This window comes from Hemitrygon akajei, chromosome 11, assembly GCF_048418815.1.
Source record: "Hemitrygon akajei chromosome 11, sHemAka1.3, whole genome shotgun sequence".
NCBI lineage: Eukaryota > Metazoa > Chordata > Chondrichthyes > Myliobatiformes > Dasyatidae > Hemitrygon > Hemitrygon akajei.
Window position 1 is genome coordinate 22,737,637 of NC_133134.1, and position 8,876 is coordinate 22,746,512.

An 8,876-nucleotide genomic window follows, 5' to 3' on the forward strand; every position below is an offset into this window, starting at 1 on the left:
TTCAATGCCCAATGAAACCTATTAATCCAGAGCTTGCATAAACCTGCAAACGCCATCCATTCCCGCCACTTCAGGAAAGTGTGAAGTGAACCATGAAAGTAATAATATAACAACAGCCAGCAATGGGTCCAATAACCTAAAGCAGCAAGACGACCAAGGGCCGTATAAATCACCTCTAAAAGTGATGGAAAATGTTAAAGCCATCAAGGATATTCAATACTGAAAAAAAAACAATGCATTAAAAGGGTATACAGTTTGCAGATTTTTATGGGTCTCCCGTTCTTTTTTCCGCAACGCAATAATTGGTAACACCATGAAACCTCGGAATCTATATAGATTATTAAAAGAGGATTTTCGCATGCACAATTAAATGATTTACAAACAGTCTATGCTTGTCCCGGAAGCAAACTTTAAGATTTCGGTTCTAGTTGGATTCTCCCTACCAACCCAGATGGATGCTGGAATTTCTAATAGCCAACGCCCACGTGGTGCTGCTGTCTAAAATACTCCCTATCTGTGCCCAGTCCTATGGGAAAGCGAGTGCCACATTGACGCGACTCACAGTCTCAATGGCAAGTAATGGAGAAGTTGGGGGACTCAAAGAACTCCCATCATTTGCTGGAGAGCTGGCCCAAAATTTTAGAATGAATATACACAAACGGGATTACGCACATCGCTTCTTGGCACGTGGTCACCTCATTTCTCATACTCACTGGCATGCGCTTTTTCTCTTGTCACTTAAACACAGCCATACCTGCCTAATGTATACATTCCTGTGCGCCTGTCTAGAGCGTGTAGCTTTGCTTAGGTTCTCTCTCACTCATACACACATTTACTTACATAAAGCACCGAGCCATTCCTCACATACTCCATCCTATACATATCCTCACATTCCAATACCTAATTTTTACACACATAAGAGGCACTCGACCATTCAAGGTCTTTTATCTCTCGCTCGCAGACATATCTCGCTGGCCGTCCAACTCGCAGATTATTGCCTCATACACATTTATGAGATACATTGTCTCGTACACATGTACAACACGCGGTCGCCGTCTCGCAATCACACGTGCCGCCACACACACACACACACACACACACACACACACACACACACACACACACACACACACACACACACACACACACACACACACACACACACACACACACAGTTTCGTTCATTTAACTAACGCGAGTTCGCTCAGTCAGTGTTGCCATTTATAGCCCAATGGAGCAGTGGCTATGACCATGAGTCTCCCCCGCCATTCCAATGTCGCTTCCTAAACCGCGTTCCTTCATTTTTTCCCATAATGTTGATATGATTTCGACTTTAATTCGTTCTCAGTTTTTTTAATGCATATTCAGTTTCTCCCTCACATAAGGACGTACAGTCTCACTCCAACGTAACCTTGCAAATAAACTGCTACAAATAAAATAATCCTACACCGTGTAAAACACGGTACATATTCAATAAATTAAAAAATCATTCACGTGCGCTCTCCTCCACACCCATAAGGACATACCGCCTTTCATATTTATGCACCTCCCGAGTCAATTCGCTTCCTTCTCTCGTGTACAGGCACACAATCTCTGTCATTCCAGCACTCCCTTCTCTGATATTCCAACATGCCCTGCCACACTGCACCTGCCAGAGCCAGACCTGCGCCACCCTGCCCTTGATAGAATCAGACCAGAACTGAACATCTGCTCCGCCACACATCGTCTGAAGAAAGATATAACCAGAATAGATTTAATCAGAATGGAGCAGACTCTTACCGTTTAGAATTGCCCCAGGCCCATCATTTCCTTGTCGTTCTCTCCGAGGAATATAGCAAATCTTTATTAAATGAATAAAACCCGGTCGTTGGCAAAGCCGCCCAGATCTCTCTCTCTCTCTCGCTCTCGCTCTCGCTGTCTCTCTCTCTCTCTCTCTCTCTCTCTCGCTCTTGCAGTCTCTCTCTCTCTCTCTCTCTCTCTCTCTCTCTCTCTCTCTCTCTCTCTCTCTCTCTCGCTCTCGCTCTCGCTGTCTCTCTCTCTCTCTTTCTCTCTCTCTCTCACTCACTCTCTCGCTCTCTCTCTCTCTCCTCCTCTCTCTCTCTCTCTCTCTCTCTCCCTCTCTCTCTCTCTCTCTCTCTCGCTCTCTCTCACTCACTCTCTCGCTCTCTCGCGCGCTCTCTCTCTCACGCACGCGTCAGGGATTAGGCGTCTCCAGGATCGAAAGCACAACGGGGTCACAACTCCTCTGTCCCCAGCGGCTACTGACAGGGTAAAGGTTCCGTGATGGTGAGCAAAGAAATGTCCTCCCAACTCGCGCCCCCCCCCCCCCCGAATCCGGGCAAATACCCCGAAGACGTGTATTCGGGTTTGATCCCTGTGTTGAGAGCCCGACAGCAGCAGTCGGATCAATAATTCATGCCCCGGGCTGACATCTCTCGGTACACAGTGGCGTCACAGCCACATTTCTTCCGGTTTCGTACTCATCCCTCTTGGATTTATTTAATTCTTTATTTCTTTCCGCCGCTACGTTGCTTTAAGTCACAAGGCGGATTCAGTCGATTGCGCAGCGGTTCCTGATTCGTGCTCGCTTTTGCTTTGAGATCGGGGTGTTTTTGTTTCGGTTAATGATAAACTCATCAGTACCCGAATAGTGCAGGTGAGCCTTCAGCTCAGGAGGCAGAGCATAGGGTCACGGCTTCCCGAGAAACTATCGAGTGCATCAAGACTTGTATGTGTACGCCGACGTGTAGAACAGAAGAGAAAGAAACGGGTTCTTTGGCATTTCTGGTTTGCGTTTCTTGCTGGCCATTTTGTAACTTTGCGCAGCACTTGGGGTGGAGTTCACTCTCGCTTTAGGCAAAACATCGGATCTCAGGTTGGAAGGAGAGGCTGGTGCTGCAGGGGATGAGCGAAGGACCCTTAAATCCCACACCGATCTCCCTTGTTGCGAGACTGTGATCTCAGTGGAGGGCATCACGGGCTACATTAACTACCCCCCCCCCCCCACCAGAAATGGATTCGATCAAAGGGCGGTGAACGACTTTTCCACCTGCCCTCTTACGCCGAGGTCATAGAATAGTTAGAACGCTGAGAGGCTATTCGGCTGGTCTGTTCAGTGCGAGAGCGAAGCAGTCAATCACAGGGACATTCCCCCCCAAAAACATTCTACCTGGATGTCCTCCAGCTACTACCCGCCTCATCCGTGGAAAAGTCTGCAGTTCCAAGAAGAGCATTGGCTTCAGAACACAGAGTGGGAGCGAATCAACTTTAATCGAACATCTTGCTTCAGAAGATAAATATATTCCAAATACGGTGTGCGTTTTAAACTACTTTCTCAACCCCCTCTGCTACTTTAAATGAATTACGTCGAAATGACACCAAATCTCTTTACTCTTATATGTCTTTTGTAGGATTGTCTCTGTACCTTATATAGCTTCTTCTAGTCCTTTCTACCAAAATATAACCCGCTCATTTCTATGCATTAAATTTAATTTGGCACCTTTCATTCCACTAACCTGCATCACATTGAAATCTACTACTCTCTGAAGCAACACGCACAAAATGCTGGAGGAACTCAGCAGGCCAGGCAGCATCTATGGAAAAGAGTGAACAGTCCACGTTTTGGACCAGAACCTTCATCAGGACTAGAAGAGGAGAAGTCAGAGTAAGCAGGTGGGAGAGGCAGGAAGAAGTAAAAGGCGGTAGGTGGAAGGTCAAACTGGGAGAGGGGGAGGGATCTCATTGCAGCAGTGGAGGAGGCCCCACTCATCTTGGAAGGTCTCCATTACTATCTGTCTGAATTCCCCACATCTCCAATTTGTATCACCTGCAAATTTAGAAATTGGTGCCTATATACTCAAGTTCAACATGTTAATATATATTAAAACAGCAGTGGCCCTAATACCCCACCTTATGTATCTCTGCTGATTGCCTTCAAACTGAAAAGAAAACATCTTTTCTGTTCTCTGCTTATTGTTATGAGCCAACTTTCATTCCAGGCCTTTTGTTCCTTTGACTTCATTGTTGATGATGTCTATCATGTAGCACCTTCTTAAATGCCTTTATAGAATATCAACTGCAATCATTCATCAACCATCTCTGTTACTTCATCAGAACACTATATTAAGCTAGACACATTTGTCGACAACAATTCTTTGCTTTTTTTTCTAATCAATCCACACTTGTCCAAGAGACTACTAGCAGTCCTCTTTTTAATTGTTGTTTGTAGAACTTTCTCCATCACCAAGGATAAACTGACTTTGATCCTTATACTTCTCATTTGAGCAAGGATATAGCATTGATAATTTTCCATTGCTTAGTGACTAATTCCCAGGTTAAAGGCTGGTCTTCTTTAACTTCCTTCTTAATCCTTTCCCTCCCATTTGAGTTGATTAATTTATCCATTTTTATCGCTCAGTTCCTTCTCCATATCAGTTTTTAGCCTATGCAGAATCCCATTTATTAACTTTCTTAAGCAACACACCCAAATTGCTGGAGGAACTCAACAAGTCAGGCAGCATCTATGGAGAGGAATAAACAGGGGATGTTTCTGGCCAAGTCCCTTCATTAGGACTGGAAAGGATGGGGCCAGAAGCTAGAACAAGAGGATGGGAGGAGGGGAGAAGTACAAGCTGGTGGGTGATGGATGAGATCAGGTGAGTGGGTGGGGTGGGGGATGAAGTAAGAAGCTGAGGGGAAATGAGTAGAAGAGAGAAGGAATGAATAAGAAGTAACTATTATGGGTAATAATATAGAAAGGGGTTGTTGGATGCAGATCCACAGCTCCCTGAAATTGGCAACAGAAGTAAACTTGCCTTCATTTCTTGGAGCATTGAGAATAAAAGTTATTAAGTCATGTTGCAGCTGTATAAAAAATTTGGTTGTTTCACATTTGCAGTATTTCATGAAGCTACATAAAAGATGTGGAAAGGGTGCAGAAGCGATTCACCAGATATTGCCTGGATTGGAATGATAAAGTGAGGATTTTTTTTTGCTGGAGTGAGGGAGACCAAAGGGAAACTTAATCGAAGTAGATAAAATCATGGGAGACATAAATAGGATAGATGGTTAGAATCCTTTTTTTCCCAGGATGAAAATGTCAAATACTAGAGGTCATAGGTGGGGGGAAATTTGCAGAAAATCTCAAGGCAAGTTTGATAGGAGTCAGAAAATGTGCTTCCAGTGGAAACGATAGAAGCGGATATATAGCAACATTTAAGAGACAATTAGAAAGACAGATATTAGAGCAGGAAATAAGGGATATGGACCTTGTCAGGCAGATGAGGTGAATTTAGATTGGCATCATAGTTGGTGCAGACATCACGGGCTGAAAGGCTTTACCGTTCTGTGTTCCATATTCTATGAAGCTCCAGCACCATGTTCTTCCAAGTGAAGACTGATTTAAAGTACTCACTTAGTATTTCAACCTCGCCTTCACGCCCTCCCCCACCCCTATAAGTAAATTTCCCTTTTGGTCTCTGACTGGCTGCTGATCAATCCTCCTACAACCCCTTCTCTGCCACATGCCTGTAGGTTTGTTTTTTTCCTATGAGTTTGCTGCCAGTCTTTTCCTTTTCATGCAGCCTCTTTGACCCTCTTACTTTTCTTTTTTGCTTCCACTCTGAAATTTCTGCAATTAGCCTTTTTCTTACTTGTGTTAACAACCTGGCATCATCAGAAGATCTTTCTTTCCTGCTCTGTTTCTCTCTCATTTCAGTCTTTCTTGGATTTTGGTCTTTCACTGAACTTAATTTCCATGCCCTTCTTCCTTGTGGGAATAGACCTAGACTGAAGCTGAAACATCTCCATTTTAAAGGCCTTGCTAGTGTTCAGTGAACAATACAGGAGATTGGTGGTGGGTGTGGAAGGGAAACCAATGTGGTTCTTCCTGAATTATTTACAGAGGGTAATTACTGCTGTTGGTGACTTTCAGCGCAATGCCTAAAATATATACATGGAATTGATTTTTAAATTCAGTGCAGTGTTCTTGCTCACAATGAATCAAAGAAAGCTCAATTCTTCACAGGCAGCAGAGTATTTTGCTACAGCCACAAGGAGAAAGCCAAAGTACCTTTAGTCTGAAATTCTATTGTCTACCTTCTCTACTTTCGTATAGATCCGATGCTCAGTGAGTCAAAAATCCCCACCAATGGTGAGGCAGAAGTCCAAGTGAGGTGATGGGAATTATACATACACTCAGTGGCCACTTTATTAGGTACACCTATACACCTGCTCATTCATGCAAATATCCAATCAGCCAATCATGTGGCAGTAACTAAATACATAAAAGCACACAGACATGGCCAAGAGGTTCACAGACCAAAGATCAGTATGCGCAAGAAATGTGATCCAAGTTGCTTTGATTGTGGAATGAATGCTGGTGCCAGACAGGGTGGTTTGAGTATCTCAGAAACTGCTGATCTCCTGGGATTTTCATGCACAGCAGTCTCTAGAGATTACAGAGTTCAAAGTTTAAAGTAAAAATTATTATCAGAGTGTGTACATGTCACCCTGAGATTCTTTTTCTGTGGGCATACTTAGCAAATCTATAGAACAGTAACTGTAAACTTTAAGTATCAGGAACTATTAACTGTAACCAAACTGCAACTGCAGATATAAGTAAATAGCAATAAATAACAAGCATGAAATAACAATATAACAGAGTCCTTAAGAGTGTGTAGCTTTCCTCTTTTGTTCAAGAGCCTGATGGTTGAGGGGTAGTAACTGTTCTTGAACCTGGTGGTGCGAGTCCTGAGGCTCTTGTACCTTCTACCTGATGGCAGCAGTGAGAAAAGAGCATGGCCTGGGTGGTGAGGATCTTTGATGATTGATGCATCTTCTCTACAGCAATATTTCATGTAGATATACTCAATGGTGGGGAGGGTTTAACCTGAAATGTACTGGGCCATATGCATTATCTTTTGTAAGATTTTCCACTCAAAGGCATTGGTGGTCCCATACCAAGCCATAATGCAACCAGTCAGCACACTTTCTACCACACATCTGTAGAAGTTTGCTGAGGTTCTTGATGACATGCCAAATCTCTGCAGACTCCTGAGGAAGTAGAGGCGTTGTCGCGCTTTCTTTGCAATAATATTTATATGATGGTCCAGGACAGATCTTCTGAGATAGTGACACCCAGGAACTTAAAGTTACTGACCCTCTCCACTTCTGATCTTCCAATCATTACTGGCTCATGAACCTCTGGTTTCCCTCTCCTGACATCTACAATCAACTCCTTGGTCTTACTGACATTGAGTGAGAGCTTGTTGTTATTACACCACTTAGCGAAGTTTTTAATCTCTCTCCTGTATGCTGATTCATCACCCCCTTTGATACAACCCACGACAGTGGTGTCATCAACAAACTTGTATATGGTGTTAGAGCTGTACTTAGCTACATAGTCATAGGTATAAAGCAAGTAGAGTAGAGGGTTAAGTACACATCCCTGTGGTGCCCCCTTGTTGTTGGAGATTGTGGAGGAGATGCTTTAACCAATCCAAACTGAGTGGGGTCTGCAAAGGGGCATTGATGCCGAGGTCTTAGAGTTAACCGATTAGTTTAAAAGGGATGTTAAATGCCAAGCTGTAGTCGAAAAGAGGTATCCTGCTGTATGCATCTTTGCTGTCCAGATGTTCCAGGGTTGTGTGAAGAGCCAACGAGATGGCATCCACTGTAGACCTAAACACAAAGTACACTGCAGATGCTGTGGTCAAATCAAGACGTACAAACAAGCTGGATGAACTCAGCAGGTCGGGCAGCATCCGTTGAAAGGAGCAGTCAACGTTTCGGGTGGAAGACCGAAACATTGACTGCTCCTTTCAACGGATGCTGCCCGACCTGCTGAGTTCATCCAGCTTTTTTGTACGTCACTGTAGACCTGTTGCTTCAGTGGGTGAATTGGAACAGATCCAAGTTGCCATTCAAACAGGAGCTGATACGCTTCAACACCAGCCTCTCAAAACACTTTGTCACTGTGGATGTAAATACCACCGGACAACAGTCATTTAGACAGGTTACCACTTCTTCTTGGGCACTGGTACAATTAAAGCCTGCTTGAAGCAGGTGGGTACACACACTGCCGGAATGAGAGGTTGAAAATGTTCGTGAATACACCAGCCAGTCGGCACAGGTCTTCAGTACTCTGCCAAGTACTCTGTCCGGACTGGTTGTTTTCCTTGGATTCACTCTCATGAAGGCAGCCCACTGAGGCCAAAGGATTGGGAGACATGGGGGTGTGCGATGGTTCCTCCCTGTTCTGCTGGTCAAAGCGAGCATTGAGCTCATCTGGAAGTGAAGCTCTACTGTCCCCTTTGTCACAAGATTTAACTTTGTAGGAGGTTATGGTATTCAAACCCCACCACAGCTGTCAAGCATCTCTCGTTGATTCCAGTCCAGTCCAGAATCTCCTCCGTTCGTAAGATGGCTTTCCAGAGGTCATACGTGCACCTCTTTGTAGCATTCTTGATGTCCAGACTTGAATGCCTCTGATCTGGCTCTCAGCAGATTCCAGATTTCATGGTTCATCCAGGCCTTCTGATTGGGGAAAACCCTGAATGATTTCATGGGAACACACTCACCCACAGCTGTTTTAATAAAGTCTGTAACAACCCTGGTGTAGTCATTCAGGTTCTCAGACAGGTCCTTGAACACGGCCCAGCCTACTGAGTCAAGGCAATCATGTAACCGTTTCCCAGCCTCCCGCAACCACCTCTTGGTTCTCTCAATCTCTGGAGCCTTGCTTTTTAGGCTGTGTCTGTATGCAGGTAGCAGGAGTACAGCCAAGTGATCCGACCTGCCGAAGGGGTACTCTCAGAAAGAAACAATAGGCTTTCCTGATTTAGTATAGCAGTGGTCTGGTGTGTTGAGACCTCTGG

At 44.5% G+C, this 8,876-nt stretch overlaps 1 protein-coding gene across 2 annotated transcripts in view; it reads right to left on the bottom strand.

The window, feature by feature from the left end:
- fbxl16 (F-box and leucine-rich repeat protein 16) overlaps window positions 1-1,958 on the bottom strand; it is a 167,077-nt gene extending 165,119 nt beyond the window's left edge. Inside the window, exon 1 of one of the 2 annotated variants that reach the window (XM_073060395.1) lies at window positions 1,527-1,607. The gene's annotated coding sequence lies outside the window, so the exon portion shown is untranslated. Of the gene's footprint in view, window positions 1-1,526; window positions 1,608-1,779 lie in introns of those variants that run through there. The other variant, XM_073060393.1, reaches the window with a different exon arrangement.
- Window positions 1,959-8,876: the final 6,918 nt, after the last annotated feature.